The sequence below is a fragment of the Rhinoderma darwinii genome, chromosome 1 (assembly GCF_050947455.1).
Source record: "Rhinoderma darwinii isolate aRhiDar2 chromosome 1, aRhiDar2.hap1, whole genome shotgun sequence".
In the NCBI taxonomy this organism is placed as follows: domain Eukaryota; kingdom Metazoa; phylum Chordata; class Amphibia; order Anura; family Rhinodermatidae; genus Rhinoderma; species Rhinoderma darwinii.
In genome coordinates, this window is record NC_134687.1 from 100,910,982 (window position 1) to 100,922,772 (window position 11,791).

Below are 11,791 nucleotides of genomic sequence, written 5' to 3' on the forward strand. Positions count from 1 at the left end.
CATCACCAGGGAGGCTGGAGAAGATGTCAGAGGAGGGAGGGGGTAAGTATGTGCGATATTTTACGCAGCGAAATTTACATCCGAAAAAACGCACCACGTTGTGGTGCGAGATTTTGGACGGCATTCCCTGCTGTGTTCAGGGCGGATACGCTGCGAAGTTTGATGCAGTGTATCCGCCCTGAATACGCTGTGTCTGTTCGTACCCAAAGAGTTGCATGCAGTAGCGCAGCTGGCGTGAGGGCCCCGGGCCCACTGAGATGGTGGGGCCCACTGTCACCGCCCGCCCCATGACCGCCGCTCCTGCGCAAGTGAAACCAGCCGCCGCCACCCCTTCCTTCACTAATTGTACTTGCATCCATATGACACAGATATAATTACATGCAAAAGCGCTGAATGGCCGGGCAGGGCCCGACCATTCAGTGCCTAACAATGGAGCTGATTGGCAGGGTAGAATGACTTCCCCCGCCAATTAGCACCTTTCAACAATTAGCTAGCGCGTCCGTTTTTGAAAGGCGCTGATTGGCGGGGCAAGTCATTCTGCCCTGCCAATCAGCGCTTTTCAACGGATATCGCGTCGCTTCCGTTGTTGGAAGGCGCCGATTGACCCTGCCAATCCGCGGCCTTCAACTACGCAAGCATCGTTCAGCGCCAGCAGACCTGCTAAGAAGAGAGCAGGCGCGGGAACGGGGTCAAGGTGAGTATGTAAATTTTTTGTTTTTTTCACTTAAAAGTGTGAGTGGCATTATCTATGGGGGGAACTATATGTGGGACACAATCTATAGGGGAGGCTATATGTGAGAAACTATCTACAGGGGGCTATTTGTAGGGCATGATCTACAGGGGGGCTATAAGTGGGGCACTAAATACAGGGGGTGCTATATATGGAGCACTATCTACAGGGGGGCTATATGTAGAGCACTATTGACAGGGGGCTATATGTGGGGCACTATCTACAGGGGGGCTATATATGGGGCACTATCTACAGGGGGCTGTATGTGGGTACTATCTATAAGGGGATCTATGGGGGAACTATCTACCGGGAGTACTGTGTGTGTGTGGGACACAGTATATGGTGATATTATAATCAGGGACACAGTGTATGGTGCTATTATATTAAGGTGCATAGTGTGTGGCACCATGAGAATCCTATCTTCATTTATAGGTGCAGAAATGTTTGAAAAGTGAGAAGCTGAAGACATCTTAGCGGCAAACTGCAGAAATGGGCTGTGGCCGGGAGAAGTCATCATAGAGGTCTGGACCGGATGGAGAAGAAAAGAGAAAAAGAACAACTAGAATCTGAAAAGACTCACCACTTAATGTAAATGTTTATTCTGCCTCTAACCAGTACTATAGTCACTGTATGATCTGGTCATGCTGGGAGCAGTAGTTTTACGCCGTACAATCCTATACGGCAGGGGTAGCCTGGCTGGTATATACAGGGATGTTGGGGTTTATATACAGGAATGATGGTTGTTATATACAGGGATTATGGTTGTTATATACAGGGATGATGGTTGTTATATACAGGGATGATGGGTAGTCCAGCCTTCATTCCTGCATTAACCCCATCATCTCTGTGTATACCAGCCATCATCCCCTAAATATAACCCCCATCATCCCTGTATATACCAGCCATCATCCATGTTTTTAACCCCCATTTTACCTGTATATACTAGCCAGGTTGGGATATACAGAGATGATAGGGGTTATTTACAGGGATGATGGCTGCTATATACAGGGATGATGGGGGTTATATACAGAGATGATGGAGGTTATATACAGGGATGATGGCTGGTATATACAGGGATGATGGCTGGTATATTCAGGGCAATAGAAGAAAGGACTGCAGCACTCACGTATCCAAAAATAGAAGATTTATTCACCAAGCATAAAAACTGCATATTCAGGTATGATGGGGGTTATATACAGAGATGATGGGGGTTATATAGAGGGATGATGGCTGGTATACAATTAGAATGCGCCTATTCAGTTGTAAACATGTGTAGGGGTGGCCCACTGGGTTGGGGCCCACTCAGATATGTTTTGCCCCCCTGTGCTAAACCCCTAGCTATGCCTCTGGTTGCTTGAGAATATAAAAAAAAGGTCTTCTATTTTTCCTGAAACAGAGCGACTCTTGTTTATAGGTTTGGTAATTCAGGTCAACTCCATTCACTTGAATGGAGCTGAGCTGCAATGCCAGGCTGTTTCAGGAAAAATAGCAGACCTTTTTTCTATTCCCATAAAATATCAGGACACGTTTTTTTAGCTTTTTTAATGTAAAACATTTAAAAAACCAAAAATAAATCTATTCACTGACAGCAAACAGGCTGAAAATTGTGAGAAATATATATTAGAAAGTTACATAACTTTTCATTATAAAGCGATTAAGCTTTATTTACATAAAAGTGGAAACGTCTTTAGGACAATTTGCAGCAATAAATCAGGTATCTGATATTAAAAGAGAAAAGAAAAAATATTCAGGGCTATTATCCCACAGATCGGTATAACCCCCTGAGTTCTAAATCTGTACCCTCATTTAATAATAGTATAATGGTGACAAAAACACAATGTTCACATTGTCATGACAGTATTCTTCTTAAGATTAATATCTTAGAAAAAAAAAACAGACAAGCCTTAAATAGCGCTTGTAAATCTCCCGGCGTTCATGCGTGGCAACGTTTATGTTATAGTTATAGTTAACAGCTTCTAAATCATTTCTACCGTTTTCTCACAAGAAAATAAGAGTTGTTGATTGTGTTTTTTAGGTGTTCAGGACAAATCGTTTGTTTTCCATCCAGGTGTTTGTTCTCTATGATAAACTTGAATTGCGATCTATTATAAAATATTCTGGATTATCCGTTTCACAATAACAGAGATAATATTCTGGCTCTATAATCTCTCAGGAATTTAGAGGGATGCTGTATGGAATATATGTTTTATTTCTTGAACCTTTCACCATGAGTCAGTTCAAACGTTGCGTAAATACTGCAGAATTTCCGCAACGGAATTCATTGCGGAAAATTCAGTAGCAGGAAAGTGGATGAGGTAAAACAAATCTCACCCACACGCTGCGTAAATACTGAGTGGAAAAACTTCTTAGAAAATTGACCTGCGGTGCGGAATTTCATTCCGCAGCATGTCAATTGTCTTTACATAAAGACTGCTTATATGTTGCGGGATTTCCCAATTGAATTCAATAAGGATGTAAGTAGCAGTTGTTCAGTTTTTTATGGCGGATTCGCAGCGAGCCCGCCGCAAGACACGGAACTCAGAAAACAAAAATATTAAATTAACCTAGGAGTCTGTGTTTCATCCTCCTGGGATGACGCTTCATCCCATGTGACCGCCGCTGCAGCCAAACACAGGCTGCAGCGATCTCCTGGGATGTGACGTCTTCTAATGAGGTTCTTGATTAGCCCCTAAATCCCTGAAGACGCTACGTCTGTAGGGAAACATGTTGGGGGGCTGTATTAATTCTTTTAGCTCAATGCTATCTTAGCTGGCAAATACAATTGAACATTTCATAACTTATTCGCTGACACCTAGTGGAAACCACTTGAATCAGGTTTTTACCTAATCTCAATTATACATAGGATTGTCAGTGCACTTACCTTACTTGCCAGCACAGATTGTAATTTTAAAATTTATGTTGTATGTCCTTTGTTAAGCAATAAAGTTATCTTATATATTTAAACTAGTTCTATCAGTCAAAAGTAGTTGGGAAAAAAACGAGCTCCTATTGCCTTTGGCAATTCTCTTCGCATTAATCATGAATACTAACCTCTAGGAGGGGATTAAGCGGTAGAGGCTTTTATTTAGCTCTGTCTATAGGCCCCAATAGGGTGTTTGGACATTATAGAGGGGGTCTCCACCTCAGGAATCCCTCAATCAGCCAAAGTGGAAAGTTGTTGCAAAGGTCATTCATGCAATTGCATAGTTGGCATTTAATATCAAATTTTTTTCTGCAGCCGCTTTCACCCCCTGTGATCGGCTGATTGAGGGAGGCTGATCTTGGAATGGGGGTTCTATTTGCTGGACAACCCCTTTATGTAAATAAATAAATAAACCTGATAATTTGGTACCTCATTCAACTATCTGAGGCACCACATTATTCCTCTCTATTTTAGGATGTGTTCATACTAGAATTTTTTTTGCTAATGTTTTTGCATTTTTCTTCTGTCGTTTTTGTGCAGATGACCCAAACTGATTAGAATAGTGTCACTTTACATCGTTTTTCAATCAGTTTTTTTAGATCTCATCCCCATTCCTTACAATTTCAAGTATCATTTATACCGCTGCGGGCCCCTTATGTGGCAAGGCCTGGGTGCCATTGCCAACTTTAAACCCCCTGTAGCTACCTGTTGACTGAACTACAAACGGATGTTTCCAAAAATTTGCATCCAATAGAAATAAATTTGAATTGCGTCAAAAAATAGAAAAAAAAAAACACTGTGTAAGGGTTTAAAAAAACGCCTTCTCCCTACTGGAGTCATTCTGCATTTTCCATGTATAATGCTAGAAAGATCTCACTGGTAAACTGTCCTTTTCTGCAAATATTTTTTCAGAATTTTCTGACATAGATAACTCACGTACACCAATAGCTTGTTAAATTGCAATAAACTACCATCCTTCTCCCAATACCTGTAAGACAAGAGGATCATGTGAGGAAATACCCTACATGAGTGAAGGATAACCTGCCTGCAAAGGAAACGTTATTTAAGATAAGTCGCCACATCTGTTCCTCTGTCTTGTTACCAACACATCCAGAATAGAATTCTCGGCTGATCCATATTTCATAACCAAATAAGACATACAGGATGTAGATTCCATTGTCTCTTTATCCAATAAGCCATATGTGTTATTACTTGTGTATTCATTCAGGCTGTTACCACAAAATGTATATATTCCCTGAGTTAAGTGTATGGGATAAAGAAAAATGCAGCAAAATGAATGCCTATGTTTCTATATCTATTTTCCAGGATTCTGGCAAAATTGAGCGCATCTAAGTTATAAGGATAATAGTAGATGGGGTACTTGTATTCAAGAGAAAATAGAGCAGAACAAAATAAGACAATTAGGAGTTGTACCACCAAAGTGTGTCCACAATGGAGAGAGGAAAACCTGGACTGCACATCCACGTCCCTACCCTACCAAGTGCAGTATCCCATGGCAATCAATGCCGCTGCAACACTGCACTTGCAGAGGGAGCAACCCAGGAGACCAACAGCACCCATGCTGCCAGTTTAAGCCACCTTGGCACTGGACCACCTCCCCCACAGATAAAGCACCACAGCAACATAGATCACCACACAATACCACAAAAAAATTAAAGCTCACCTTTGCATGTAGTCTCAGGGGCCAACTGACAACACTAAAGTATGTGATGGCATATTGGCACATACACACTTTCTGATCATGGGGATCAGACCTCTGAGACTCCCACAATCCCTAGAACAAAGAAGCCATAGGAAAAGTGCAGCAGCCCCTATTTTTTCTGTACACAGCCCACTCCTAACCCACCGCTGTGTAGTAACTGCAACTCAGCTATATGGACTTAAATGGACTGTGTCGTAGTTCTCTGTACAGGTCATGTGTAATGTGTGCCTGGGTGGTGTACGGCACGGCTGTTGCAGGAAAGATGATATGGAGACAAAAACAAAGTCTTTACTCAGGTCGGTGTAAACTCTACACGTGGCCACAGCAGACAAACAAACATTTCTCACACTTCAGTTCTTACAGATTGTTGTTCAGGCAGGCAGATGATGGCTGGCTCACTCACAGGACAAATTCAGCGGACATGAACGGCACGTGACTGCTGCAGGATCTTCCTGGACCTGAGCTGTGGGGAAAGGGACCTCAGTGCTGGAGCGAGGGGAAATTTATGCGGTAAGTATTAGAGAGGAGCGAATTTCCTGAAATAGTGGCTTTGAGGGCCTTATATATTAGAAACCCCCAATAAGTCACCCCATTTTAAAAACTTCACCCCTCAAAGTATTCAAAACAGCATTTAGAAAGTTTCTCAACCCTTTATACGCTTCACAGGAATTAAAGCAATGTAGAGGTAATTTTTAATCAATTTTTTTTAGTAACACAGAAAGTTTTACCAGAGAAGTACAACTCAATATTTGGTTATCAGGTTCTGCAGACGCTGTGGCCGGGGATTGGGGATTCCGCTCCAGCAGAAGTCCCTGACTTCACTGTGTCCATATATGGACACAGTGACGCCAGGGACTTCTGAAGCGGAATCCCCGGCGATGTGGCCGGGGATTCCGCTCCAGGAGAAGTCCCTGGCTTCACTGTACATATATGGATAGAGTGACGTCAGGGACTTCTGAAGCAAAATCCCCGGCGATTGCGCTCCAGGAGAAGTCCCTGGTTTCACTGTACATATATGAACACTGTGACGTCAGGGACTTCTGAAGCGGAATCCCCGGCAAAGTGGCCGGGAATTCTGCTCCAGGAGAAGTCCCTGCCTTCAATGTCCATATATTGACACAGTGACGTCAGGGACTTCTGAAGTGGAATACCCACCGCTGTGGCCGGGGATTCCGATCCAGGAGAAGTCCCTCACTTCCCTGTCCATATATGGACAGAGAAGTGAGGGACTTCTCCTGGAGCCGTCCCCTACAGGAAAGTAGGGGGGTGCCATTTATGGGGGGTGACTATGTACAAGGGGTCTGTGTAGCACTACCTACAGGGGGGCTGTGTGGCATTACCTACAGGGGGGTGTTGTGGCATTACCTACAGGAGGGCTGTGTGGCATTACTTACAGGAGGGGCTGTGTGGCATTACCTACAGGGGGGCTGTGTGGCATTGCTTACAGGGGGCTGTGTGGCATTACCTACAGGAGGGCTGTGTGGCATTACCTACAGGGGGCTGTGTGGCATTGCTTACAGGGGGGTCTGTGTGGCACTGCCTAAAATGGGGTCTGTGTGTCATTACCTACAAGGGGGGCTGTGTGGCACTACCTACAGGGGGGCTGTGTGGCATTGCTTACAGGGGGGTCTGTGTGGCACTACCTACAAGGGGGTCAGTGTGGCATTACCTACAAGGGGGGCTGTGTGGTATTACCTACAGGGGGGCTGTGGCAGTATCTTCAGAGGGCAGTGTGTGGCATTATCTACAGAGGGAAGTGTGTGGCATTATCTACAGAGGGCAGTGTGTGGCATTATCTACAGAGGGAAGTGTGTGGCATTATCTACAGAGGGCAGTGTGTGGCATTATCTACAGAGGGAAGTGTGTGCCATTATCTACAAAGGGAAGTGTGTGGCAAAAAATGTACAAATGAAATTCATCCGATTTTAAAACGGACAGGGAAAAAAAGCGGATGCAAAACGGGTCAAAATCGGCCGTTAAAAACAGCAACCCGGCCCGGAACGGAATCGGAACAGATGCAAAACGGCTGGGAAAAATGGCCCAAAACAGACGTTTTTATCGGCCGACACTCAGACCCTGTCGTGTGAATAAGGCCTTGGCATTTTGACCGCACAGGTTTTTTTGCAGAAATTATTGAAATTAGGCCGTGAAAATTAAAATCTTTCAAAGAAAATGCAGGTTTAGCTAATTTCTTTTCATTTCCACAAGGACTAAAGGGTAAAAATCACGCAAAATTTGTAAAGCAATTTCTCCCAAGTAAAACAATACCCCACATGTGGTCATAAACAGCAGAGCATAGAAGGGAAAGAGCGTCATTTGACTTTTGGGGCTCGAATTTAACAGGAATGGTTTGCGGAGACCATGTCACATTTTCAAAGACCCTGAGGGGACAAAACAATGAAAACACCCAAAAAGTTACTCCATTTAGGAAACTACACCCCTTGTGGAATTCATCTAGGGGTGTAGTGAGCATTTTGACCCCACAGGTTTTTTATAGAATTTATTAGAATTGGGCAGTGAAATTGTTTTTGGTTTTCTCAACAATTAAATGAAAAAAAACAAAACAACATTTGTAAAGCAATTTCTCCTGAGTTCGGTAATACCCGATATGTGTTCATAAACTGCTGTTTGGGCACACAGTAGGGCTCAGAAGGGAAGGAGCACCATTTGCCTTTTGGAGTACAGATTTTGCTGGATTGGTTTCTGGGTGCTATGTCGCATTTGCAAAGCCCCTGTTGGACCAAAACAGTGTAAACCCCCCAGGAGTGACCACATTTTGGAAACTACACCCTCAAGCTATTCACCTAGGGGTGTAGTGAGCATGTTAACCCGCAGGTGTTTTGCAAAAATTAGTGTACACTTGCAGAGTGAAAATGGGATTTTTTTTTCCACAGATATGCCAATATGTGGTGCCCAGCTTGTGCCACCATAACAAGACAGCTCTCATATTATTATGCTGTGTTTCCTGGTTTTAGAAACAACCTACATGTGGCCCTAATCTTTTGCCTGGACATTTGGCAGGGCTCAGGATTGAAAGAGTACCATGTAAAATTGAGGCATAATTTGGTGATTTACAAAGTATTGGTTCACAATTGCAGAGGCTCTGATGTGAAATAATAAAAGAAACAGCTGAGAAGTGACCCCATTTTGGAAGCTGCACCCCTTAAGGCATTTATAAAGGGGCATAGTGAGCATTTTCACCCTACACGTCTTTTCCATAAATGAATGCGCTGCGGATGGTACAAAGTAAAAATTTAAATTTTTCCCTAGATATGCTATTTCAGTGGCAAATATGTAGTTCCCAGCTTATGCCACTGGAGACACACACCCCAAAACTTGTTAAAAGGGTTCTCCCAGGTATGGCGATGCCATATATGTGGAAGTAAACCGCTGTTTGGGCACGTTGTGGGGTTCAGAGAGGAGGGAGCACCATTTGGCTTTTGGAGCGTGTATTTGCTTGGTAGTAGTTTTGTTTGAGTATTGCTGGTGTTTCAGATTATAATGTGGGGGTACATGTAAACTGGGCAGTGTACATCAGGCGCACAGTCAGATGATATCATAATTTGGTTAAAAAAAAACAGTAAAATAATCCATAGATGTGTGTTATGCTGTGAAGCAAACCTTTCTGCTGAGGCCGGTGTCGCACTAATAAATGTACTTTCTTATCACCCTTTTGGTCCACACTCCGCAGCTTTGCAGTTTGGGGAATTTTGCAGGGAAGTGTTGTCCTGGTATAATGCGGGCGCCCTCGCTTCCAGCAGATATGTTTGGGCAGTACCCCTTCTGGTTCCCTAATTTTAGGGCTTTGATAATTTGTCTCTTGAAACAGAAGAAATTTTACCCTCGGGCCTGCACAACTGAATATTTTTTCTTTCCTGGCTTCTTGGAGCCTTAACTAATTTTATTTTTTCATAGACGTAGTGGTATGAAGGCTGTTTTTTTTGCGGGACGAGCTATAGTTTTTATTGGTACCATTTTGGGGTACATGCGACTTTTTGATCACTTTTTATCCTATTTTTTGTGAGGCAAGGTGACCAAAAAACTGCACTTCTGGCATCGTTTTTTGAGGGTTGCATGTATATATATATATATATATATATATATATATATATATATATACCTGTATTTTTATATATTCTTTAACATAACACTAGACCTGCTGCTACTCCCCAAAAAAGGGAAAACTTTTGACTGCGTGTTAAAAAGCCAATGCCTCTTCCCATACCAGCGTGTGTGTATAAACACTGTCAGGAATCTACCTCCCAAAAAAGGATAATTTTTGGACCGTTTTTTCATTTTAAAAAGCCTAAAAAATCAGACAGTGCAATGTGTTTTTAACCCCTTCCCAACATTTGCCGTATGGGTACGTCATTGAAAGCTAGTGCTTCCCGCATTTTGCCGTATCCATATGACAAATGCATGGCACCGGCTCAGAAGTCACCGAGTATGTTTCTGAGAATTCCTTATTCTACTATTGATCGGCAATGAAAATTGTATGGCCGGTTGCTCGATTGTATGTACCTCTCAGGGGAGTACTGTAAATACCATAGAGGCAAACCATGCTGCTGCTATGGAGCCCTTGGAGAGAGGGGCCCAGCCCTGGTTGCTCCCATCCCCTTTGTTATTGAGTGGCAAAAACTCCTGCCAGTCCCCTCTCTCCATTGTATTGTTAGCAAAAAGGGGTTGGCAATTGGCCCAAGGGTCATGGAAAGGTCCTAGAGCGCAAAAAACAAACAAGTAGGCCTTCTGTCCTGGGTGGCAAAACCCATTACCATACTGTGGGGCCATTTTGATCTTTGCTATTATTTAAATGTCCACATGCTTGTAGTATAAGTGACATCAGCCAGATTGGAAGTTGATATTTGTTATGTTTCTGGTTTTATTTGCCTCTTTTTTAACATTATGTACAGTAATTTGTTCCAGTTTCATGTATCATTATTTTATGAACAATTTAAAAGGCTTTTGTTTTTGTTCCATGCAAGTCATACTGTACATTTTCTAAACTGTACAAAGCACTTCCCAATTTCCATTTTGTGTAAAGTGCCAAAGATTTCCTATTAGAAAAAAAAAATTGCGTTTTTAAAGCGGATCTGTCACCTCAATATTCTGCCCTAGGTAAGGCCGACATATTAAAAGGATATATCGAATCTCCTTTTAGCCAGAATGGCACAAAAAAATATTGTGCCATTTGGCTAATAGGAGCGATTGAAGAATAATACACTGGACTTATAGGCCTTCCTTATATTGATTAACGGGCTGCTATGTATGCAGATACACAGTAGCCAGCCGTCAATTACCACCAAGAGGGGCTGGGAGAGGCAAGGAAAGGTAGGGGGAGCACTTTCTTCTTGAATACACCAGACTCATAACTATGAGTCCGGTGTATTCTTTGATCGCTCCTATTGACCAAACAGCAAGATGGTTTTTTTGTGCCTTTTTGGCTAATAGGCAAAAGGCCCTGTCCGTCTAATATGCTGCCTTTGCCAAAAGAATCATATTGAGGTAACAGATCTGCAAAACAATTAAAGCTGATATTAGATGCCCATAATATTTTGTACACATCTAATAGAAATAATGATTATGGATGTATCCTCACTTTCTTATATTTGCATGTCTTGATGTGTTTCTTACAAACTTTATGTAGTGATACACTAACTACTATCTGCACTGATATAACCATATACATATAGTACTGTAAAATCAGTATTATTTTAATTTGAAGAATCTGTTCTATTCTTGCAGCTCTCGTGCACTGTACTCAGCAGGCTGTATTAGTCAAGGTTTCAAAGCAATATATATGTATATTTATGTAAGGAGCTCTGTCTGCTGTACTTTCACTCTCCATCCTGCATACGGTCGGCTTTTTTCAATACCCTTCCACTCTGACAGTAGGAAGTATGAGTGCAGATTCTGGATAAAAATCAAGCAAGGCAAGGGAAAAAGCAGCGGAATAAGCATTGTAAGAATACAAAAGTAAAAGCAGTGCTCCTTTAAAGTAGTAGATTCAGTACAAGATGTGAGTAATACACTTTTCAAGATTTAAAGAGGTTGTCCGCATTGGGCAATCCCTACTTGTTGAGAAGGGTCCATTGACAATAAGCTTATTACAAATTGTCCCACTGCTGGGTCCCCAGCGATCAACTGTAATCTGTGGGTAAACCTGGCAGCAAGTGTTCAACTTCCCTGCATTGCCACCACAGGGGAAATAAAGCATTTAGTGTCCACATAATACTGTTCTATAGTGCCTAGTTACATACATTGTCAAATTAACATTGCTACATAGTGCCCATATAATAATGCTCTGTGGTTCTTAAATAATAGAACAGACGGCACCATGATTTATGTTTATGCCATGGGAGCAGTGGGGTATAGGCCTTCAAGTGGTGGAGACCTCATGGCAATTCTCCAATTGCCC